General features: G+C 37.2%; 1 protein-coding gene and 1 long non-coding RNA gene across 24 annotated transcripts in view; both read right to left on the bottom strand.

Annotated features, from left to right (window-relative positions):
• EIF4G3 (eukaryotic translation initiation factor 4 gamma 3) overlaps positions 1 to 26,972 on the bottom strand; it is a 391,559-nt gene that overhangs the window by 334,292 nt on the left and 30,295 nt on the right. The gene's annotated exons all lie outside the window — the stretch shown is intronic.
• LOC309618718 overlaps positions 2,638 to 26,972 on the bottom strand; it is a 54,284-nt gene continuing 29,949 nt past the window's right edge. Inside the window, exon 2 of the long non-coding RNA XR_014238591.1 lies at positions 2,638 to 9,367. This is a non-coding gene — a long non-coding RNA (uncharacterized lncRNA). The remainder of the gene's footprint in view (positions 9,368 to 26,972) is intronic.

The raw sequence follows: 26,972 nt of genomic DNA, 5'->3' as shown, positions 1-26,972 counted from the left end.
CCATGCTGTACATTATATCCCCATAACTTATGTTTTCATAATTGGAATTTGGTACCATTTGACTCCCTTCACCCATTTCACCCAACCCTCACCCCTGCCACCTCTGGCCACCACCAATCTGTTCTCTGTATTTATCAGCTTGGTTTTCTTTTGTTTTTTGTTTCTGTTTTTTAAGATTCCACATATAAGTGAGATCATACTGTATTTATCTTCATAAAATTCTTTATTGCTTGTTTTTAAAGAGAAAAGTGGGAAAGAAAACTTACTTATCTTGAATAGCTATTGACCACAATTATATGACTGAAATTTCTTAAATATTGATATTTCATCTTTTCCGACCACAATGCTATGAGACTAGATATCAATTACAGGAAAAAAACTGTCAAAAATACAAACACATGGAGGGTAAACAATACACTACTAAATAACCAAGAGATCACTGAAGAAATCAAAGAGGAAATCAAAAAATACCTAGAAACAAATGACAGTGAAAACACGACAACCAAAAACCTATGGGATGCAGCAAAAGCAGTTTTAAGAGGGAAGTTTATAACAATACAATTCTACCTCAAGAAAAAAGAAAAATCTCAAATAAACAACCTAACCTTACACCTAAAGCAATTAGAGAAAGAAGAACAAAAAAACCCCAAAGTTAGCAGAAGGAAAGAAATCATAAAGATCAGAACAGAAATAAATGAAAAATAAATAAAGAAAACGATAGCAAAGATCAATAAAACTAAAACCTGGTTCTTTGAGAAGATAAACAAAATTGCTAAACCATTAGCCAGACTCATCAAGAAAAAAAGGGAGGAGACTCAAATCAACAGAATTAGAAATGAAAAAGGGGAAGTAACAACTGACACTGAAGAAATACAAAGGATCATGAGAGATTACTACAAGCAACTATATACCAATAAAATGGACAACCTGGAAGAAATGGACAAATTCTTAGAAAACCACAACCTTCCAAGACTGAACCAGGAAGAAATAGAAAATATAAATAGACCAATCACAAGCACTGAAATTGAAACTGTGATTAAAAATCTTCGAATAAACAAAAGCCCAGGACCAGGTGGCTACACAGGCAAATTCTATCAAACATTTAGAGAAGAGCTAACACCTTCCTTCTCAAACTCTTCCAAAATATAGCAGAGGGAGAAACACTCCCAAACTCATTCTACGAGGCCACCATCACCCTGATACCAAAACCAGAGATGTCACAAAATAAGAAAACTATAGGTCAATATCACTGATGAACACAGATGTAAAAATCCTCAAAAAAAAATACTAGCAAACAGAATCCAACAGCACATTAAAAGGATCATACACCATGATCAAGTGGGATTTATCCCAGAGATTCAAGGATTCTTCAATACACACAAATCAATCAATGAGATTTACCATATAACAAGCTGAAGGATAAAAACCATACGATAATCTTGACAGATGCAGAAAAAGCTTTCGACAAAATTCAACACCCATTTATGATAAAAACCCTCCAGAAAGTAGGCGTAGAGGGAACCTACCTCAACATAATAAAGGCCATATATGGCAAACCCACAGACAACACTGTCCTCAATGGTGAAAAACTGAAACCATTTCCACTAAGATCAGGAAAAAGACAAGGTTGTCCACTCTCACCACTATTAATTCAACATAGTTTTGGAAGTTTTAGCCACAGCAATCAGAGAAGAAGAAGAAATAAAAGGAATCCAAATCGGAAAAGAAGTAAAGCTGTCACTGTTTGCAGATGGCATGATACTATACATAGAGAATTCTAAAGATGCCACCAGAAAACTACTAGAGCTAATCAATGAATTTGGTAAAGTAGCAGGATACAAAATTAATGCACAGAAATCTCTTGCATCCCTATACACTAATGATGAAAAATCTGAAAGAGAAATTAAGGAAACACTCCCATTTACCACTGCAACAAAAAGAATAAAATACCCTAGGAATAAACCTACCTAAGGAGACAAAAGACCTGTATGCAGAAAACTATAAGACACTGATGAAAGAAATTAAAGATGATACAAACAGATGGAGAGAGAGACTATGTTCTTGGATTGGAAGAATCAATATTGTGAAAATGACTATACTACCCAAAGCAATCTACAGATTCAATGTAATCCCTATCAAACTTCCAATGGCATTTTTCACAGAACTAGAACAAAAAAATTGCACAATTTGTATGGAAACACAAAAGACCCCGAACAGCCAAAGCAATCTTGAGAAAAAAAGACGGAGCTGGAGGAATCAGGCTCCCCAACTTCAGACTATACTACAAAGCTACACTAATCAAGAAAGTATGGTACTGGCACAAAAACAGAAATATAGGGCTTCCCTGGTGGCGCAGTGGTTAGGAATCCGCCTGCCAATGCAGGGGACACAGGTTCGAGCCCTGGTCTGGGAAGATCCCACAAGCCGCGGAGCGGCTGGGCCCATGAGCCATAATTACTAAGCCTGCGCGTCTGGAGCCTGTGCTCCGCAACAAGAGAGGCCGCGATAGTGAGAGGCCTGCGCACGGTGATGAAGAGTGGCCCCCGCTTGCCACATCTAGAGAAAAAGCCCTCGTACAGAAACGAAGACCCAACAAAGCCATAAAGTAATTAATTAATTAATTAATTTAAAAAAAAAAAAAAAACAGAAATATAGATCAATGGAACAGGACAGAAAGCCCAGAGATAAACCGACACACATATGGTCACCTTATTTTGATAAAGGAAGCAAGAATATACAATGGAGAAAAGACAGACTCTTCAATAAGTGGTGCTGGGAAAACGTGACAGCTACATGTAAAAGAATGAAATTAAAACACTCCCTAACACCATATACAAAAATAAACTCAAAATGGATTAAAGACCTAAATGTAAGGCCAGACACTATAAAACTGTTAGAGGAAAACATAGCAGAACACTCTATGACATAAATCACAGTAAGATCCTTTTTGACCCACCTCCTAGAGAAATGGAAATAAAAACAAAAATAAGCAAATGGGGCCTAATGAAACTCAAAAGCTTTTGCACAGCAAAGGAAACCATAAACAAGACGAAAAGATTGCCAACAAACACATGAAAGGATGCTCAACATCACTAATCATTAGAGAAATGCAAATCAAAACTACAATGAGGTATCACCTCACACCAGTCAGAATGGCCATCATCAAAATATCTACAAACAATAAATGCTGGAGAGGGTGTGGAGAAAAGGGAACCCTCTTGCACTGTTGGTGGGAATGTAAATTGATACAGCCACTATGGAGAACAGTATGGAGTTTCCTTAATAAACTAAAAATAGGACTACCATATGACCCAGCAATCCCACTACTGGGCATATACCCTGAGAAAACCATAACTCAAAAAGAGTCATGGGGATTTCCCTGGTGGCGCAGTGGTTAAGAATCCGTCTCTCAATGCAGAGGATGTGGGTTCAATCCCTGGTCAGGGAACTACGTCCCACAGGCATGCCACAACTAAGAGTTCGCATGCCATAACAAAGGAGCACGTGTGCCACAACTAAAGGAGCTGGTGAGCTGCAACTAAGGAGCCTGCATGCCTCAACTAAGACCCGGCACAACCAGAAATGAAATAAAATAAAATAAAAAAGTCATGCACCCCAATGTTCATTGCAGCATTATTTACAATAGCCAGGACATGGAAGCAACCTAAGTGTCCAGTGACAGATGAATGGATAAAGAAGATGTGGCACATATATACAATGCAATATTACTCAGCCATAAAAAGAAATGAAATTGAGTTATTTGTAGTGATGTGGATGGACCTAGAATCTGTCATACGGAGTGAAGTAAGTCAGAGAAAAACAAATACCGTATGCTAACACATATATATGGAACCTAAAAAAAAAAAATGGTTCTGAAGAACCTAGGGGCAGGACAGGAATAAAGACGCAGACGTAGACAATGTACTTAAGGGCACAGGGAGGAGGAAGGGTAAGCTGGGACAAAGTGAGAGAGTGGCATGGACATACATACACTACCAAATGTAAAATCGATAGCTAGTGGGAAGCAGCTGCATAGCACAGGGAGATCAGCTCGGTGCTCTGTGACCACCTAGAGCGGTGGGATAGGGAGGTGGGAGGGAGACGCAAGAGGGAGGGGATATGGGGATATATGTATGTGTATAGCTGATTCACTTTGTTATACAGCAGAAACTAACACAAGATTGTAAAGCAAGTATACTCCAATAAAGATGTTAAAAAAAATAAAGTTGATATAGATTCTCTCCTCTTGTTTCTAAAAAAAAAAACCCAAAAGATTGATACATATTATTATGTCAATAATAAGCTGAGAAAAGTAACTTTCCCTTTAAAATAGAATATTCCTTAGCATCCATAAATTAGTTTTAATTATATAAGCTTAGAACCTTACACACACTTTCAATGCCTCTTAAAAAAACCTAAGTCCGTTTGTATTTGTAGTATGGTAAAAAACTTCCAACTTTCTTTTTAAACCTTTTACATTCAGTTAAATCAATTTTTAAAAAAACATTATAGCAATGAAAATGAATAAAATACAGCTATATACAACTGCTATGAATCTCACAATGTTGAATAAAAGAAACCAGACACAGACACTGTGTTTACATTCATATAAAGTTCAGAACCTGACAAAAATAATCTATGCTGTTAGAAGCAGGTCAGGGACCTCCCTGGTGGTGCAGTGGTTAAGAATCCAGCTGCCAATGCAGGGGACACAGGTTCGATCCCTGGTCCGGGAAGACCCCACATGCCACGGAGCAACTAGGCCCGTGCGCCACAACTACTGAGCCTGCGCTCTAGAGCCCGCAAGCCACAACTACTGAGCCCGCGTGCCACAACTACTGAAGCCCATGCACCGAGAGCCCATGCTCCACAACAAGAGAAGACACCACAATGAGAAGCCTTCCCATTGCAACAAAGAGTAGCCCCCGCTCACTGCAACTAGAGGAAGCCCGCATGCAGCAACGAAGACCCAATGCAGCCACAAATAAATAAATAAAATAAAATTTTTAAAATGCATTTGAAATTAAGAGATCAGCAACTTAAACAAAAAAAGAAGTAGGTCAGTGGGAGCAAACTGGAAAGTAAGCTGAGGGTGGACGGTGGTCTTCTACTGCTTGATATCCTATACTGGTGCTTGCAGTATGAGAAAACTTATTGCGATATTCACTTACAACTGTTTTGGGGTGGTTTGTTACACAGCAACACAGATAAACTTCATCTACACACAAATACAGTTCTTCCACTATAACAAAATTGGGGGCAGCCTTATAGCCAGGTATTGCCAAGTTTCTAAACCTCATGTGTAAAATAGAGTTGCTGTGAGGATTAAACAAATTAAACCCTTACACTGTAGCTAGCATAGAGTCAGTGCTGAAAAAATGTTAGCTTTTGGGGGCGGGGGGGGTTCCTTTAGTGCTTTCTAAATATACCACATTTGTTTTCTCTTCTATACCTTTGCCTCACCTTCAATCACCTAGCTCCTTCGAACTCACCAAATCCCAACCATTCTGAAGAACAAGTTTAAACCCTTCCTCTCTGACCAAGTATTTTGATTACTCTTACCTTTGAGTTTCCCTTTTCTAAGATCAACTGTATTTACTGACTATATACACAAAAAACAGCAATGTAATTTATTATTATAAATGTATATATACATTTAAGTTTTATTTACCTTAAAAGAATGGTATTTAACTTCCCCCATGTGTTCCACAGTGCATAAGAGAGATGAAATAACCTAACTAGAATTTACAAACTTTAATTTGTCACACAGATGAATAACAATATGAGTATTCTAGTTGGATACCCCCAGGATCTTCTAAATATTCCTAATACTTAAGTGATCAATGATAACTAATCCATCACTTCAAACACCTACTTCAATGCCCCAGCTAAGAGTTAGGTAAGCAGCATGAAAAAAGGAGGGAAAGTTTCACATTTTAAAGCTGAAGCTCAATAAGAACACGCACCTATGCTATAATAACCAAAGGCTAGGACTTCCCTGGCGGTCCAGTGGTTAAGACTCCGTGTTTCCACTGCAGGGGGTATGGGTTCAATCCCTGGTTGGGGAACTAAAATCCCACATGCCTCACAGTGCGGGCAAAAAATAAATTGAAAAAAAAAAAAAAAAAAGGTTAATTGTTCCACCTCAGTCTGCTCCTGGGATGAAATGGGATGCTGAAGGTAAGAGAGAGAGGGGTGCCACTTTAGAGAAAAGAGCCTCTCAGCACTGGCAGGGTACTGGTGGAAGAATGGTAAAATTAAACACAACAGTAATAGCAGACCCTATTGAGCACTCCCTGCAAGCTGGGCTCCCTGCTAAGCATGCACATGCACTTGTCATTTAAGACTCAAAACAACTTGTGAAGTAGGTGCTGCTATTAACCGATTTTACAGATTAGGAAGCTGAGGAACAGAGAAGTTAGGTGGCTTTCCCAAGGTCACACAGCTAGAGCAGAGATTCGACCCAGGTCACCTGAGCTCTAGTTCCAGTGAAGCCTATGGCCACCATCCTCTATTTCCCCTCTGGCATGAATTCATGTATTTATAAACAATGAATTTAAGGACCACGGAGAAGCTTAAACAAAGCTATACTTAAATTTGAAAGAATAAAGGAATTCAGATGAGCTCTCAATAGAGTACCTCTTCCACAACATTATATGAAAATTCCTTTATGCCAAAGAACAAATTGCAATCATTAATTAAAAATAAAATCATGTAAATATTTTAAGGGGCCAAATAATTTCTATTTTACCATATATTGGAAACCAAAAAGCTAAATGACTAATTCTAACCATGTAACTTATTTTTCTGTTGATTTATTTTCAGTTATGAAGTACAAGGTAAGAGAGGAGAATGACACTTTTTTGAATGTCATAAATTAGTTGGAAAATTAGTTACAAATTTAGACTTGCTGCTTTTTAAATAAACATCTCATTATTTAATATGCTTTCACATACCTAATGTTTCAATACTTTCAGCAGTTAGCACACAGATACAGAACAAATTCCTGCCAGGTCAACCAATAGATTTTTTTCAGTTTGGGCTAATTCAAGTTCAACTGTGATTCAATTACTATAGTCCAGGCCAATAATACTGAGCATTTTCTTGTAAGAAAATAACACAATTTAAATGTGTCAAAAACTTCTTTACAGTGCATTTAACACATCAGCTGGGGGTTTAGTCTGCCAGTTTGCATTACACATGTGAATGATGTTATTGCATTTACACAAGTAGCAATGCTGAGTTTCAAGTAACTACAGAGTCAAACTCAGGCAAGACCTGAATCATGATGATTTTGGAGACTACGTACTGTGTTTATTTGCAAGACAAGATCATGTATGCAGGCAAAACTACACAGTTGGAAATATGAGTGTAAATGTAAGAGTAATATAAACCAATCCTAATTAAAAATAAAATCCTCTGGAAATTGCTGTTCTTTTTGATGGCCAAGCTTTTTCTCTTATGAGATGTCTTCATGATCCTCCTCATTCTCTCTTAATGGTAAATTATCAAAATATCTGAAGGTTGGAAGACATCTATCTAGTCTCAAAAGATCTGCAATTCTTTTTATCTGCCCTAGTCCCAATGACTCTGAGATATCAGTGAGCTTACATAATACAAGACACTTGAGGAGGAAACAGAAGGAATCAATCAAAAAAGGAAATGATGCTTTCAGTACCTAAACTGAAGTAATTTACAGCATTTGGGTCAAAACTGGCTTAAAACTTAATGGCACTAAAGTGAAAAAAAAGAAGGGAGCTGGAGACAGATTGCATTGGACAATTTTTTAAACAGCAGAAAACTTATTGCAAAAAAACAGCTTCTTTCCTAGATTATAATCAAGTAAAGTTTTGCACAAAGGTCCCATGAAAAACATACAAAATATTATTTTTTAAAATTCCAGTGATAACAAAAAGCATGCATTAAATGACAATATAGTGAAGGCATTTCTATGACATAGAAATGCTATGGCATATACAGTTATCTTTTTGATGGTCAAGGGATCAACTCAGGGATTAAAAATACATATTCTCTTCCTTAAATATCTCAAATACTATATATGTCTTCCAAATATTCAAGGTGTATGACAGAGCTTTAGACAAATGTATTCCAAATGCAAACATTCAAACTGCCATCCAAGAACCCATAGTAAAGATGTGCTATTGCTTGTTATATGGGCACTACTGGCTTCAAACACCAGAAAGACAGCAAATCTGATACACGCAAACCTAGGAGATACTGCAGGTTCAGTTCCAGACCACCACAATAAAGTTACTATCACAATAAAATGAGCCACACAAATTTTTTGGTTTCCTAGGGCACATAAAAGTTATGTTTACACTATACTGTAGTCTATTAAGTGTGCAATAGCATTGTCTTAAAAAAAACTGTACATACCTTAATTAAAAAATACTTTATTGCCAAAAGATGCTAACCATTATCTGACAACTCAGTCTGTGAAACACAATAAAGTGAAAGTGCAATAAAACAAGGTATGCCTGTACTGGGGTAGGTTTTATTTTGCTTCTGTAGAAGGCCAACTCACTGAGCCATGTACAGAGAGGAAGGCTTGACTGCCTACAGTAGAAATAGATTCTTTAGAATTCTGAAATCTTCTCAAACTGTAATACCCAAAATTTGTTGAAATCTCAATATGTTGGCTTTCTCATTTTTCTGTAAAGTCCTTTTTTTGACAGTATATTTTTATTTAATTTTCTACTGAGGTAGAGTTGATTTACAATATTATATAAATTTCAGGTGTACAACAGTGATTCACAATTTTTAAAGGTTAGGTTCCATTTATAGTTATTATAAAATATTGGCTATATTCCCTGTACTATACAGTATATCCTTGTAGCTTATTTATTTTATACACAGTAGTATGTTCCTCTTAATCCCTTACCCCTATCTTGTCCCTCCCCACTTCCCTCTCCCCACTGGTAACCACTAGTTTGTTCTCTATAGCTGAGTCTGTTTCTTTTTTGTTATATTCACTAGTTTGTTTCATTTTTTAGATTCCACATATAAGTAATATCATACAGTATTTGTCTTTCTCTGTCTGATTTATTTCACTTAGCATAATGCCCTCCAAGTTCATCCATGTTGCCGTAAATGGCAAAATTTCATTCCTTTTTATGTATGAGTAGTATTCCATTGTATATATGTACCATGTCTTCTTTCTCCATTCATCTGTCGTTGGCCGTTTACGTTGCTTCTATATCTTGGCTACTGTAAATAATGCTGCTATGAACATTGGGGTGCATGTATCTTTTTGAATCGGTGTTTTTTTCTTCAAATATATACTCAGGAGTGGGACTGCTGGATCATATGGCAGATCTATTTTGAGGAAACTCCATTCTGTACAGCCCTTTTTAAAGGAAGCATAAAATGGCATTCATTTCAGTCTGACAACAAGGTATATTCCTAAAAAGTTAAATAGCTTAATTCTTTGAATAAGAGTAATACTAACCATTTTAAACTGGTCACACTAAAGACCTTCATTTTTATGAAAACATATGCCAAGGAGCTCCTTTTCTCAATTGCTAACCAAAAAAAGGGGGAGAGGATAACACATCAGAAGTGATTTTCTGTTACTATGGTGTTTTCTGGTTTTGTCCTTCTTCAACACCAAGTAGATCTAAGATTACCTCCACATCAGTTAACTGTTTCAACTTATTCAGGTTAAGAAACAAGTTCTACAAGACCACACTTAAAGTGACACACATTACGAAAAAATGTACCCAGGCAATATCAACTACTACAAATATGAACAAGAGGCAAGAAATTTAATTATATATCCACTTAAATCCACTGATTTCTCAATAACTGTGTACCCATTACAATGCTATTATGTAAAAGATCAAATCTGGCTTATATATATGGAGCTTACGAGATATAAAAAACAGCTTTTTAAAAGAGGAAACACAATTAGACAGTATAATCATATGATCACCTTAGCATAAAACAAGAAAACATGACAATTCTTCATGCCTGGAGAACTGAGCTTGGAAAGCAAAAACTTCTGATAATTACAGATCTAATTTGAAGTTTTTTTTTACTGGTATTAAAGCTCTAACATTAATATATAATAGTATATCACATGTTAACATATATGAGCAATTCTCAGAAGTCAGATTAATATGATAAAACAAGAACAAGAGTTTTAATTAAGATGCTCCATTAGCCTATAAATATAACCGGATTAGTTACTTAAGCACAAATTATCTCTGTATACCCAGTATCAGATCAATTTCAGGGAGACAGTAACACTGAAGATTTTAATAGTCACCAGTTTATTTCAAAATAGAAAAATGAACCAGGCATATCTTGATGATGATCTTCTGGAGTTAGCACATTCCATCAAGATCATTCAATTGTTGACTAAGTTACTGTGAAACAAAAATAAATAGGGAAGGCTTAGAAACAGTGCTTAAATACTGTTGAAATAGTGACCTCACTTTGTCAATGACAAAGGGCCCTTATAAAGAAAGTCTTATGGTTACATATTCCATATAATAAGAATAGCTAACATTATTAGGCACTTACTAAGCCAGGCCCTGTTCTAGCACATTAATTCATTTACAACAAACCTAGGAGAAAAGTTCTACTATTTTGCTCCATTTCAGGATGAGACAACTGAAGCACAGAAAAGGCCAAAAAAAACAAAAACAAAACTTTTCCAAGCTTCCTAAATATTCTAACTCCAGAGTCCATACTCTTAACCATAATACTACACTGCATTTATATAAAGTATTAAGCCTTAAGCTGAAGAGACTTAAAGAAACAAACATTTGTCAAGATAAGGGAAACAAAGGCATCAGGTACCAGAGTTATCACATTAAGAAAGTTGGCTCTATTTCAATTGATGAAGTAGTAGTTGAGTTTGCCTTGGAACTCTCACCTCTGTATTCCAATCTACTTTCCCCAGTTAGTGGCATTCCCCCTCCTTGATAGGCATCAAGTGTCTTTAGCATCACTTTAAATAGCAAAAGACTGGATCTCAATCACAAATAACATACCTTAATAGACAGATGACCAAATACAGTTTAGAGACTTCTGGAAGTATTCCTATTTTATCACAAGAATAGGTTCCTTAAGCTCAGAGAAAAATGTTCTAAAAGTAAAATTTAAGATACTACCTAGGAAACTGAACAAATATTTTGGAAGAAAACAGGGTCATCCTGATCTCTGTAGACAAATGGAACGATATGGTAATGCAGCATAGTAAGATATTACAGATTTTAGGTGGGTAGGTATATGTAAAATCAGAGTAATTCTTACAAGTCATATAAATATCATGTCTCAGCTCTAAACCCTCCAAAGGCTTCCCATATCAAAATAAAATTCTTACCATTTCCTACATGGGCCTACATGAACTTGCTCCCCACTTCCTCATCTCCAACTACACTGGCCACCTTTAGCTGCTTCAAATGTGTGTACATGGGACAACCTCAGAGATCTAACCCCACCTATGCATTAAGGCCATCCTGGCTTCCTAGCAACAGTATGTTAATAGCTTGTTTTGAGGACTCAGAGATTCAAACAGCAACTACCTCAGAAACCATTTGCCACAGAGCTAGCATCTTACATTGATCATCAGGCACTAATATTCATGAAATCACCCAGCTCCTCCAGGAGAGAATGTGAGAAAAGTACATACAACAAATGAAAGAAATAGTATGGTGAAAAAAACATCAAGTATCTGTATTAAAAATATAATGTCTTCAATCAAAAAAATGGGCAGAAGATCTAAATAAACATTTCTCCAAAGAAGACATACAGATGGCCAACACGCACATGAAGATTCTTAATATCGCTAATTATTAGAGAAATGCAAATCAAAACTACAAAGAGGCATCACCTCACAGCAGTGAGAATGGCCATGATCAAAAAGTCTACAAATAATAAATGCTGGAGAGGGTGTGGAGAAAAAGGAACCCTCCTACACAGTTGGTAGGAATGTAAATTGGTACAGCCACTATGGAGAACAGTATGAAGGTTCCTTAAAAAATTAAAAATGGAGTTACCATATGATCCTGCAATCCCACTCCTGGGCACATATCTGGAGAAAACTATAATTCGAAAAGACACGTGTACCGCAATGTTCAGTGCAGCACGGTTTACAATAGCCAAGACATGGAAGCAACCTAGATGTCCATCAACAGATGAATGGATAAAGAAGATGTGATACACACACACACACACACACACACACACACACACACACACACACACACACAGAATATTACTCAGCCACAAACAAGAATGAAATAATGCCATTTGCAGCAACATGGATGGACCTAGAGATTATCATACTAAGTGAAGTAAGCCAGTCAGAGAAAGACAAACATCATATGATACCGTTTATATGTGGAATCTAAAAAAAAACCCAAAAAGATACAAATGATCTTATTTGCAAAACAGAAAGAGACTCACAGACATAGAAAACAAACTTATGGTTACCAAAGGGGAAAGCGGGCGGGGGAGGAATAAACTGGGAGATTGGGATTAACATATACACACTACTATATATAAAATAGATAGTCAACAAGAACCTACTGTATAGCACAAGGAACTATATTCAATATTCTGTAATAACCTATATGGGAAAACAATCGGAAAAAGAATATATATATACATATAACTGAGTCACTGTGCTGTACACCTGAAACTAACATGATATTGTAAATCAACTATATTTCAATAAAATATATATATAATGTCTTACACATTACATAATTCACTTCACCAGCTCTGCCAGTAAAAGTAAAAAAATATTTCTTCCTACAATTTAAAAGGCACCAATGAAAAGAACTTAAGTTTGAGCAATGTCAGTCATGTAACTTTGCTTTTGTCATGCTGAAGCTCAGATTCAAATCTGTAACCCACAACCAACAACCATCCAGCTTCTTTGGCATTCATTTCTATATAATACTCATGCTCTACCTATCTGTCTGTTTGTTGGTACTTTTTTAATCCCTATCCTTATTTCCCCTTTGCTTTGATTTCTTTATCTGGTTTTATTTTTTTATTGAAGTAACACTGATTTATAACATTATATAAGCTTCATTTGTACAACATTATGTTTCTACTTCTGTATACCCTATAGCATGCTCGCCACCAAAAATCTGGTTTCCATCTGTCACCATACAGTTGATCCCCTTTACCCATTTTGCCCTCCCCCTCTGGTAACCACTACTGTGTTCTCTGTAACTATATTTGGTTTTGTTTAGTTTGGTTGTTCTTTTATTTTGTTTATTAGTTTTTATATTCCACTTATGAATGAAATCACACAATATTCATCTTTGTCTGTGATACCCTCAAGGTCCATCAATGTTGTCACAAATGGCAAGATTTCACCTTTTCAAGGCTGAGTAGTATTCCAGTGTGTGTGTGTGTGTGTGTGTGTGTGTGTGTGTGTGTGTGTGTGTGTGTGTGTGTGTGTGTGTGTGTGTGTGTGTGTGTCTATACACCACATCTTCTTTATCTATTCATCCACTGATGGGTGCTTAGGTGGTTTTCATAGCTTGGCTATTGTAAATAGTGCTGCAATGAACACAGGGGTGCATATATCTTTTCAAAGTGTTTTTGCATTCTTTGGATAAATACCCAGAAGTGGGACAGCTGGATCACATGGTAGTTCTATACTTAGCTTTTCTGAGGAATGTCCAATACTGCCTTCCATAGTGGCTGTACAAATTTACACTCCCACCAACAGTGTATAAGGGTTCCCTTTTCTCCACATCCTTGCCAACACTTGTTATTGCTTGTTTTTTTTTATCTATCTTTATTTTTGGCTGTGTTGGGTCTTCATTGCTGCATGTGGGCTTTCTCTAGTTGCGGCGAGCAGGGGCTACTCTTCGTTGCAGTGCACAGGCTTCTCATTGCAGTGGCTTCTCTTGTGGAGCTCGGGCTCTAGGCGCACAGGCTTCAGTAGTTGTGGCACGTGGGCTTTAGCAGTTGTGGCTCATGGGCTCTAGAGCGCAGGCTCAGAAGTTGTGGTGCACGGGCTTAGTTGCTCCATGGCATGTGGGATCTTCCCAGACCAGGGCTCGAACCCGTGTCCCCTGCATTGGCAGGCAGATTCTTAACCACTGAGCCACCAGGGAAGTCCCACTTGTTTTTTTGATAATAACCATTCTGGCAGGTGTGAGGTGATATTTCATAGTGGTTTTGACTTGCAGTTCCCTAATAATCAGCAATGTTGAACATCTTTTCCTGTGCCTGTTGGCCATCTGTATGTCTTCTTTGGAAAAATGTCTATTCAACTCCTCTGCCCATTTTTTAATCATGTTGTTGTTGTTGAGTTGTATGAGTTCTTTATATATGTTAGATATTAACCCCTTATCAGATACAGCATTTGCAAATATCTTCTCCCATTCCGTAGGTTGTCTTTTCATCTTACTGATGATTTCCTTTGCTGTGCAGAAGCTTTTTAGTTTGATGTAACGCCATTTGTTCATTTTTGCTTTTGTTTCCCTTGCCTGAGAAGACAGATCTAAAAAGATATTGCTAAGGCCATCTTTACCTAATTTTATCATCTATTATTATTTCAAGTATTTTTGTAAACCACTTTGAATCCTTCTTTGAATGAAGTTTAGCACAGATTAATTAACTCTACAGATTACTATTAAATTTCTGTTTCTGCTTAAGATACAGAAAACTACAAAAACATGGCACCCTCTCTAAAAGAAGACAAGACCAGATTACCTGAAACACCACAACCTTTCTTGAGCCCATCAGACTGCTGAAGTTGCAAGGCAACCAAATAACCTGAATTCCAAAGAGGAACAAGACCCTCCAATAAAGAACATATACGGTAGATGAGAAGAGAAAGGGGTAATCATAATACAGTGAATAAAAAGATTTGCTAAATACTTACTGAATTCCTAAAAGGTATAGGCTAGCATGCCAATTTCCCAACTGGGTGCCCTATCCACAACAGGAGTCTGCACTCACTTGCAAGCTCTTCTCCACTGGCCTCCAAAGGGTGCTCATGAAAAAGATTGGTTTCATGGCAGAAGACCAGAGAGAGTCCCACTCAATGGCACAGGAATTCAGGAGGTGACCAGTCACTGCTGGGAACAGGAACATAGCCGCACTTGATTCCCCATATCCTTTTCTCCTATGAAGCAAAGGTGTTAGGCCACTGGAGTAGGGGCAGTAAATCCTTTCTGTCCTAGGACACTGGCAAACATCTGTTGTTGCTGAGATAAAGAGATAAGCAAATCCCTCTCTCCCTGTGGGGAGGGGTAAGTAACCATCTTGTGCCTAGGATCCCACACAAATACACCATCCAGGAGCCTCCTAATGCTGGGAGAGGGGCAGGAAACCCTATCCAAGAATAAGTACAAACACAAGGCAAACACTGGCTGCCACAAGGAGGAGAGGGAACAATGACAAAGTCCTATTTATAAGGCCCAGATGAACAGGGTCTGCAAAAGACTGAAGCTGAACTGAGATAACTGCCTCCAACATAATCATAACACCAAGGAGCAAGCAACAGCATTCTACCACCAGGGGTAACAGTAGCCACCACTACAAGACTATGAAGACCGCGGTGCACTGAAAGTAATGATAACGACAATGAAACTCCAAACTAGTTCAATTCATGACTAGTTTGGCTTAACACCACACACTGACAGCCCAACAGAAGTGGGGTGTACCCATTTCCAAACATAAATACAATTTACCTCAGTCTCAACTGTTGTTCTGTACACCATGCCCAACACCTAAGCAAAAATTATGAGACACACAAATAAAGAAAACAGCCTATGGTCAAGAAAAAAAGCAACCAATACAAGTAGACTTAGGGATGATCCAGATGCTAGAACTATCAGAGAAGGATATTTTTTTAAATTGTGATTAATATGTTAAAGGACTTAGTGAAAAAGGTGGACAACATACATGAACAGATTAGATAATATCAGCAAAGAGATGAAAATTTTTCTATACGTTAAATGTAAATGCTAGAAATAAAAAATACAATGTCAGAGATAAAGAATTCCTTCTACAGATTCAGCAGCAGACTGGACTCAGCTGATGAAAGAATCAATAAACTTGGAAAATAGATGAAGACATCAATAGAAATTATCAAAACTGAAACACAGGGAGAAAAAAAGAAAAACAGAAGGTCCAATGTTGAGGGACTATCAAATGGTCTAACATACACGTAAATGAGGTCTCAGAAGGAAAAAGGAGACTAAGGCAGAAGAAATACTTGAAAAGATAAATACATGTAAATGAGGTCTCAGAAGGAAAAAGGAGACTAAGGCAGAAGAAATACTTTAAAAGATAAAGGCCAAGAATTTTCCAGAAATAATAAAAGATACCAAACAGATTCAAGAAGCTTAAAGAAATCCCAAGCAGGATAAAATAAAACAACAACACATACCTGCCTAGCTGCATCAAACAGCTTGAAGGCAACCAGAGGGGGTAAAAAATACTACATACATAATCAAGAACAAAGATAAGAATTACCGTAGATCTTATCAGAAACTATGCAAGCCAGAAGACAATGTTTTTCACTACTTCAATGCTGTAAAAGAAAAAATGTCAACCCAGAATGCTATATGCAGGAAAATTATTTTTCATCGTGAAGGCAAAGATCACTATCAACCTAAACAATGTTCTCCATGCCAAACTGAAGATAAATACTGCTAGATACTTTTACTTGAAATGCAATAAACATGGTAAAAAGTGTCTTTGCCCTTGAAATGATGTTAAAAAATTGAGAGGTTATTTTCCATAATACTCAGCTATTTTCCTTAACATTCAAATGAAAGTTTATCATCTCCTAAACACGCCTCTAAAAGCCCTTCCTGGGCTTCCCTGGTGGCGCAGTGGTTAAGTATCAGCCTGCCAATGCAGGAGACATAGGTTCAAGCCCTGGTCCAGGAAGATCCCACATGCCGCAGAGCAACTAAGCCCATGTGCCACAACTACTGAGCCCGCGTGCCACAACTACTGAAGCCCGTGTGCCTAGAGCCCATGCTCCGCAACAAGAGAAGCCACAGCAATAACTCCATGCACCACAACGAAGAGTAGCCCCCACTCGCCACAACTAGAGAAAAGCCGACATGCAGCAACGAAGACACAATGCAGCCAAAAATTTAATTAATTAATTAATTAATTAATTAAAAGCCCTTCCTGTTAACCCTGATACCTCTCATCCAGTCTATGGTTTAGAATACTATGGAGGAACTGAAACAATTAAAAGAGAATGAAACAAACCTAGGGAAAAATGCTGAATGAAAAAAAAAAGGTTCTCTCTGAATAGTAGAATTATGTTTGATTTTTTTTTCTTCACAACATCTAAAGCTTCATATTTTCCATTATGAACAGTTATTATTTTTGTTTCAGATGGAAAAAAAATCCTATTACACAAAAATGACAATGTACCATAGTTAAATAATACTGCACTTTAGAGACAGGGCTGAAGTCAAGTACAAACCCTTTCTTTCTTCATAGTTGGTGCCTATACCATACCGGTATGGAGTATCACTGCTAGTTACAGGAAAGTGAATTCAGAGCAATCAAGTAAACACAGTCCTACCTTCTACCATAGCCCTACCTTTCAGAGTAATAAAAATCAAAAAGGAGCAGCTTATAGCTTACATATTCCACTCATCACCATCTTCTCCAACAATTAAAAAAGAGGGTAATAACAAACTAGGTTTCCAGGCAGCTCTTTAAACCCAAAGGCCATAAGTACTAAGGTTTGAAAAATATCTGATATGCTGATAATAAAGCACCCAGGATGGTTTAAGGGGCTTTATATACTCTAGTCCTCCCCATTATCCAAATAACGTAAGTACTCCTACTGCCATTTATGGATAAGGAAGTACAGATATCAGAATTTAGATCCTTAAAGATCACTGTCGGGACTTTCCTGGCGGTCCAGTGGTTAAGACTCCACACTCCCAATGCAGGGGGCACAGGTTCAACCCCTGGTGGCGGAATTAGATCCCACATGCCGCGCGCCAAAATGAAAAAAAAAAAAAAAAAAAAGAGATCGCTATCATCATATGCCTTTTCCCTAGTCCTTAAATTGTATTCCTAGATTTCCACTGTGTATTTTAATGTCACTTGCTTCTTCAATGCTTATGCCTATTAACAGTGAACAGACCATATTTAATAAAAACCTCACGTAAGAATTATACTTCACTGTGCAAAATAATTTGAAATGGTCTTGTCCCTACCCTTTAGGGGACAAAAATCTTTTGCTTTTTGGCCGCTCCCCACAGCATGCAGGATCTTACTTCCCTGACCAGGGATCAAACCCGTGCAGCCTGCAGTGGAAGCTTGGAGTTCTAACCACTGGACCAGCAGGGAAGTCCCCCAAAATCTTAATTGCTCAAAATGTTGGCTAATAATACTTAGATTAGCTCTTTCAAACAAAACCTTGCAACTTCTCAGTCAAAATGACTTAATAACTCTATACAGAAATACAAAGTTGGAAGTAAGTTCAGAAAATCCTCACAGGATGAAAAATTACACACAAAACAATTTAGATTTAATAATTCTGATTTCTTCCACAACTGAATTAAAACTAAAAAGATTTAGAAAACTCAAATATAAGTAGGTAGTAAATATAAAAGAAATACACTGCACTAATAAATCCCAAATTCAGGATAACAGTTACCTCTAATGAAAGAATCAAGTGATAAAGGAGGGGTACATGCTGAGGTCTTTAAATATACTGATAATGTTTTGTTTGTGAAGCTGGTTGATGGATACTTGGGTTTGCTATACTACAGTGCACTTCTGTATAGTATCTGCAGTATTTCAAAATACATCTTTTAAGTTTTCAAACCAGATGTCACTCTTTATCTCCCTGAACACAAACGTAAATAATCATTACCATACTATTACTGCAGTTTCTAGAAGAAGAACTATATCCCACCACATACACTAAACTTACACACTAACTCCAACCACGACAAGTAAATGCCTTTTGTGACAAAAGACAGTATAACCCATTTTCATCATTTTTACAGTGAGGTCAATCCCACCTACCTATCCACAGTAGTATTATGAAAACGAAGTGGGACAAAAAATGAACAGTCCACACGTTCACCAAATGTTAGTTATTATTAGTGGCAACTGCTAAAGTACAAAAATGCAAAAAATATGACATTGTATGTCAGTATTTACAAACTGTAGGTCTTCACATGTGTACTTATTCCTGACAGTGTATACATTTCCTTCCACTCCTAATTTGTGGAATAACCTTGGGAATGGATACATGTATAACTAACATAGGTGAAAAACATGTCTAGCTCCCAGAAATGCAATAAATCATGCCAAAAATCTTCAGAGGCAGTGTTTAAAGCTTCCTGTTCTCAGTATAGACTTCCAGTAAACATTATTTATTAGTGTCTACTTTGTGCCTAGCACTAACGGACCCGAGAGAAATAGAAACAAAAAACATGATTCCTGCCTTAAGCATTTAGTTCAGTAAAGAAAATAAATAATAAGTTTATCTATAGCTGGTAGTAGAGCAACTAACCCAGCTGGAAAGAGGTGTGAAGTATCACCCTATTGATTGGTACTCTCTGCCATATAGCTCCTCCTCTTTATCCCTTCCCTTGCCCCCAGTTCTGCTAGTCCCGGTCTTCTCTGAAAGCAGACAGGAAAGCAGTATTTAACCTTTCTATATACTACAGAACTGCATTATTCACTAGGTAACCTCTAAGCCACATGGGGCTATAGAGCACTTGAAATACAGCTACCACAAGGTGGATGTGCTATAAGTGTAAAATATACACTGGAGTGCAAAGACTTAGGTACAAAGAAAGAATGTAAAATACAGTATCTCACTAATAATTTTTATAATGATCACATCTTGAAATGATAATATTTTGGATACACTGGGTAAGTATGTTATTAAAATTGATTTTACCTGTTTTCACTTTGTAACATGGTTACTAGAAAATCTAAAATTACACAGCTGGTTTACATATTTCCACCCAACAAATAATCCATAAAAAAAATTAAAACTGAATACATAATGCACTTCAAAAGTATTCAGTAAGGATTAGCTAAATCTGAATCTTAGATTGAAATTTCAAAAATATTAGCTAAAGTAACCTATAACCATATCTAAATTCAATCTTTTTAAAAATCAAACATGAAGAAAGAAAGGATCTATGTTGTCAGAATTCTAATTACCTAGGGCATGTGTTTATGGTCTGACAATGACACTCATTAACCCAACAAACTGAAACCACAAACGTTACTTTTCTAGGTTAATTAATATTCAGTAAAATTGTTCCTCCTCCTATTACACTGAATTACACTAGAAATAGCCCAGTATACCACAGATCATCAAAACCATACCACAGCATCAAAACCCAAGCTCTTTTTATAATTACAGAGAAGTAAACTTCAAAACATCCTAAAAACAAGGCATTTACTTATGAGCGCTCAATTCATTTAAATTACGTGTAAGTGCATTCTTACAGAATCTGACCTCTGGGGCTAAAAGTCAAAGCTCTTGCTCTTTAGTATCTAGAGAGGCCATGAAAATTAATTCATTAGGTACATGACTCACACTGACCTGAGTTCCTCAAGAGTCACCCGAAGGACCAGCGTAAGAGCAAAGAGAGAATTCCAAAGGCCCTCCTTTCCCAAGCCAAGGAGACTTACGTGGCTGAGAAGGTTCTAAATAGATCAAACCAAAGAGACTATAAATGGACCCAGAGAGACTACAAATGACATCCAGGGGCCCTAAGACATGACTAGGCATTCCCTCATCTCTAGAAGAACTTAAATAAAGATCAGTACTAAAGAAGCTAAAGAACTATTACTCTTCCACTCAATATTCATATGTAAAAGTCCCAAAGCCCAGGAAATTTGACCCCAAGGATGTCCATAATATATATTCCAGGAATCACAGAACCAAGACAGCCTCCTTGCCAGTACTTTATAACACAAACAAAATGTTATTTGAGAGCAAGACGTGGCCTTTGAAAAACTGCCTAAACTGCACCCACTTAAGAGTAACCACTTTGAGCGCTCACTTCGGCAGCACATATACTAAAATTGGAACAACGCAGAGAAGATTAGCATGGCCCTGGCGCAAGGATTACACACAAATTCGTGAAGCGTTCCATATTTTTTGATTCACTTTGTTATACAGCAGAAACTAACACAACATTGTAAAGCAATTACACTCCAATAAAGATGTTAAAAGTAAATAAACAAAAAATAAAAGAGAAAAAAAATAAAAAATAAAAAAATAAAGGTAACCACTTTGGACCTCCCTGGCGTTCCAGTGGTTAAGAATCCGCCTGCCAATGCAGGGGACATGGGTTCGAGCCCTGGTCTGGGAAGATCCCACATGCCACGGAGCAACTAAGCCTGTGCACCACAACTACTGAGCCTGTGCTCTAGAGCCCACAAGCCACAACTACTGAAGCCTGCATGCCTAGAGCCCGTGCTCCGCAATGAGAGAAGCCACCACAATGAGAAGCCCGTGCACCTCAATGAATAAGAGCACCCCCAAAGTGACCCACCCTCAGCCTGGATTAGGTAAGAACCAGTATCTATGGTCCTAGAGAACCCTGTGCCTTTCTTTAATACAGCAACTATCACACATATTACACTTATCTCTTTAATCATCTCTCCCTCACCACATTGCAGGACCCTAATATCTCTGGCACCTAACACAATGCTGGGCGTATCTCTGAGTGCTCAAAAAAAATCTGCTGGTTGAATGGATAATATGGAGCTATGCTGTCCAATGTGGCAGCCTCTAGCCACATGTAGCTATTTAAATATAAACTTAATTAAAATTAAATGAAATTTTAAAATTTAGTTCCTCAGTCACACTTGCCACCTTTCAAGTGCTCGTTGCTACGTATGGTTAGTGGCTGCCATATTGGACAGTGTAGACACAGAATGTTTTCAACATCACAGAAAGTTCTATTGGACACTGCCTGGAGTGTCCCTTGATTCTGGAGGCATTTCCTAACAGGATTATTATTCTAAGAGAGAAAAGGTAGAAAGAAAAATGTTTTAAATGTGCATCAAATTCCAATAGTAAACAATACAACCAAAGGAAAGGAGTTCTTCTGCAAGACTGTCTCTAATATCAACTATGTTTCAAACTTTTCTGATAATTCTTTATTGCTAAAGTTTCATTATCAACTAACCCCCTTCTCCCACATATTTCACTGTTGTGCCTAAAAGAAAGCCCTTAGTAACAAAAAGGGCTGCTGCCCATACTCTAGGAAGGTGAAAAAAAGAATATATGAGATTATTTTTACCCTAATCATAGGCTAATAAAAAGGTCAAAAAGGATTTTGGAATTAGTTTAGTCTAGTTAACCAATTTTACAGAGAAAGAGACTGAGCACACAGAAGTAATATAACCTACAGAAAAGAAGAGATGTTAGAAGCAGACCAAACAGGTAAGGGAAAACAAAAAGCAGAGTGCACAGAAAGCCAGAAACTTCTAGTTTTTTTACAGAATTATGGCATATTATCCAAAATATCAAAATAGTCTATACTTAAAAGGGAATGATAAGTAATAGTAAAAGGTCAAGAAACTCTCAACCAAAGTTCTGTCTTGTGTAAGAGACCCTAAGTTTCCCCTTACAAACCCTAATATATTATTTAAATGCTTTCACTGGCAGTTTACTTTTTCTTTCCATAATATAATCACATAAATTATTTATTCTCATAATCAGAATCTATTTATTCCTACTAGTCAGAATAGATTTCAATAAAGCCACAAATACAGGCAGCTAAAACTGAAAGTAGAATATTTACTAGTTTTTTTCAATGGAAACATAATTCCAATGACAAGTTAAGAGTATAAACAATGAAAGTGAACTAAGGGGAGAGAAATAATTTGCTTCTCAAAAATGAAATCACATGGGCTTCCCTGGTGGCACAGTGGTTGGGAGTCTGCCTGCCGGTGCCGGGGACACGGGTTCGAGCCCTGGTCTGGGAGGATCCCACATGCCGCGGAGCAACTGGGCCCGTGAGCCACAATTACTGAGCCTGCGCGTCTGGAGCCTGTGCTCCGCAACAAGAGAGGCCGCGATAATGAGAGGCCTGCGCACCGCGATGAAGAGTGGCCCCCACTTGCCACAACTGGAGAAGCCCTCGCACAGAAACAAAGACCCAACACAGCCATAAATAAATAAATAAATAAAAATTAAACTTTAAAAAAAAATGAAATCACTTCTGTCACTCTGAAAATGTTATCTGAATGAAAACCACAGTAAGAGTGTTTCTGCTTCTTAACTGATTTTCATTTCCATGACCTATAAATAAAAATACAGAAGAAAGTAATTTTAAGTTCTCTTATTACTTCACTATGAGCAAAAGCAAATTCAAGGCAATAAATCCAAAGATGTTATTAAAACAGAGAAAGACTGACAAATATATTTTTTTGACATAATACTTATGTAGCTTGGAGTGTCCTCAGCCTCGTATTCTTAAATAAACACTGAATTTTGTTTTTCAAAGGGCACGAATCTCTCCTTTGTAGGAATTTTATATATCTAATTTCTTACACCTAATTTCTTACACCTAAAGTTATAAGAAAGCTTTTATATCTGCTCCATTAGGTTGAGAATCCGCCTGCCAATGCAGGGGACATGGGTTCGATCCCTGGTCCAGGAAGATCCCACATGCCGCGGAGTAACTAAGCCCACGTGCCACAACTACTGAAGTCCACGCACCTAGAGCCCATGCTCCGCAACAAGAGAAGCCACCACGATGAGAAGCCCGGGCACCACAACGAAGAGTAACCCCCGCTCGCCGCAACTAGAGAAAGCCCACGCAGCAACGAAGACCCAACACAGCCAAAAATAAATAAATAAATAAATAAATATTTTTAAATAAATAAATAAAATTTCTAGGCAGGTTTACGGTAATCCCAATAATCCTCAATAACAACAGGGGCAGGACTATGCGTTGCACACAATAAGCTTTGCTGGATTAAGAAAGTTCACTTCACGGAGTTCCCTGGTGGCCTAATGGTTAGGATTCCAGGCTTTCACTGCCGTGGCCCAGGTTCAATCCCTGACTGGGGAACTGAGATCCCGCAAGCCGCACAGCGCTTCATAACAGGAAAGAAAACAGATAAAGGCTGTCAGTGTCCATTAGTTTGTCAATATGACCAATCGGATACTGGTAATAAAATATTTTAAGTTCTAAGAGGATGTCAGGTGCAAAATGCCTGGTTTGCCCTTTAACTTTTTACCAGGTCTCAGAACCAACCTATTTCAAAAGATATGAACATCTTCCTCTAGTCATCTGCCAAATCCTATTTCAGTATGAATCTACAAATGAAACTTAAAGGACTTGTCTACTGAGAAGTAAAGGAATCATTCATTTCTTGATCATTAAAAATCAAGAATCTTAACAAAGAAGAGACTTCAAATCCAACAACAAGCAACATGCTAGTACTCAAAGCTCTCAGAAAAGGTACAATCCAAATAATTAAGCTAATTTAATGTCATTTATATAATACGTAAGACCTAATTAACTCACAATTGACCATTTCAATTTTCTAGGCTAGGAGTCTTAACTTTAATTATATATCTAAAACTTCAACTCCAAAATATGATTCAGAAGATGTCTGTATATTTTTTAAGTTACAAAAATTATTCCAATGAGCAGCCTAAATCGAGAACTACTATCCTAGCTTTAACACATCCCTAAAATTATGCTAATTAAGTTGGCATTTTCTTCAATTAAAAAAAAAGTAAAAGATTACTTACTTGGGTCAATCAAGTCTAATGAAAATATTAACTAACTTTAGTTTTCAATGACTGAAAAAATTAATACTTCTCACATTCTTAAACACATCCTCCCAATTTGTTTTACACTGACTTCTCTCATCAAGAGTGTATCACAATATGTCTTTGTCAGGAAAATAAAATGTTTTCTAGACATCTGTGGATAACCAACACAATGACAAAACAGTTAACAAATTGATTTTCAAATTGCAAAGATGGGAATAAACTAATATAAGAGAAGAGAAGGAACAATAAAATGTTCTTCATTTCACTAAAATTCAAGGTTCCAATAGCTTGGGCAGAATTATGTATGAGGCAGGTTATAAAAAGATAAAAATAAGAGAAAGCAGTTTTTAGCAACAGATGACAGTGAAGATGACCATTTGAAAACAAGACCAATCAACAAACTGCACAAAATGGGATCTGAAAAAAAGCAGACATATTCAGGGTTAGGACTGAAAGATGGTTAATTACTTCCTTGTTTTATGAACGCTTTGAAGCTTCAACTAAGCTCTTCAGCTAAGGAATTAAGAGCAAAAAAGTTGTTAGCAGACTTCCTTGGTGGCGCAGTAGTTAAGAATCCACCTGCCAATGCAGGGTTCAATCCCTGGCCCGGGAAGATCCCACATGCCACGGAGCAACTAAGCCCTTGCACCACAACTTCTGAGCCTGCGCTCTACAGCCTGCGACCCACAACTACTGAGCCCACGCACCACAACTACTGAAGCTCGCACGCCTAGAGCCCGTGCTCTGCAACAAGAGAAGCCACCGCAATGAGAAGCCCACACAGAGCAACAAAGAGTTAGCCCCTGCTTGCCCCAACTAGAGAAAAGTCCGTGAGCAGGAAGACCCAAGGCAGTCAAAAATAAAATTAAATAAATATATTTATTTTTTTAAAAAAGATATTTTAGGATTTCCACTTCACAGTCTCCAACTGTGAGAAGATATGAGTCCAAAATCATAACTGAAATGTATCTGGAAAATACTGTACATGAGAAACTCCACAAAACACAGACAATATGCAAATATATAAAATGCTGACTATACTACCAACTTGTTAACATGACTTAACAGAAATCAGTCTACTTTTATTAGTAATTCGGTCCTTTAAAAAATTTATTCCAAGAGCAAATAAAGGCACAAATTCAGTAAAATGTCCTTGGTGTCAGGCGCCACCCACAACACTTAAAGACAACTTTTGAGGCCTGTTACCCAACTGCAGGAAATCCATCTGTCAACTCTACTAATCTACCTCATCTTCCATTCATAAACACGAATGGAAACTAAATAATCACCAGACATTAAGAAAGTAAAGAACCAAGATGAATAAACAGAACCAACCTTGGAGGGAGTGAGATGGCGCAGGGAACAGAAAAAGATTTTTTTAATTTCCAATTAGTACCTATGAAAGGATACAAGATACTATTCCAATCATAAAATAAGACGCATCTGCTACACACAGAAAAGGAGAGAAAACAAAAATTCTTAGATATTAAAAAAGTAATCGCCAAATGTTTACTTACATACTCTTCAATTCAGCAATTCTATTTATAGGACTCCATCCTACTAAAATACTCACACATAGGTATAAGGATATGCACTATACACTTTAACACACACAAAAAAGCCTAGAAACTATACATATATCCATCAATACGAAAGAGTTAAATGAATTATGGTACAACTATAGAATAATCTACATGTATCAACATGGGAAAGATTTATACAATACATGAAAAAGCAATCACTAAGCATGTGCAGTATAATCCCACTTATAATCTTGTTACGCAAGTAATATAATAGTAATAGCTGTTTACTACTATATAACACAAAGTGCCAGGTACCATTTTAAGTACCTTATAGGTATAACTACTTTAATCCTCACAACAACCTTAGGCACTAGAGTCTATAATTAACCCTTTTACATGAGGACACTGGGACACAAAAAGGTTAAATCGTTTTTCCCAAGGTACACAGCCACTAAACCATGGGAGCTGGGACTATCATCTATGGGACTCGAAATCCTCCAAGATCACACTTCACACTTCCAGCAGTTAGGATACAAATCACAGAGTCCAGCTCCAGAGGCCATCCTCTAAAAACCTCCACCTCTCTCCCACTCCCTGACACTCTTCCCTTTTCCCCTTCCTCTTTCTCTCAATTTGTAAATGCATACAAAAAGATCTGTAAGAAGAGAGATGCTGAACTGTCAACT

Source organism: Balaenoptera borealis (genome assembly GCF_965194805.1).
Source record: "Balaenoptera borealis genome assembly, chromosome: 1".
NCBI classification, from domain to species: domain Eukaryota; kingdom Metazoa; phylum Chordata; class Mammalia; order Artiodactyla; family Balaenopteridae; genus Balaenoptera; species Balaenoptera borealis.
The sequence above is the reverse complement of the archived record's forward strand: the minus strand, read 5'-3'. Positions and strand labels throughout refer to the sequence as shown.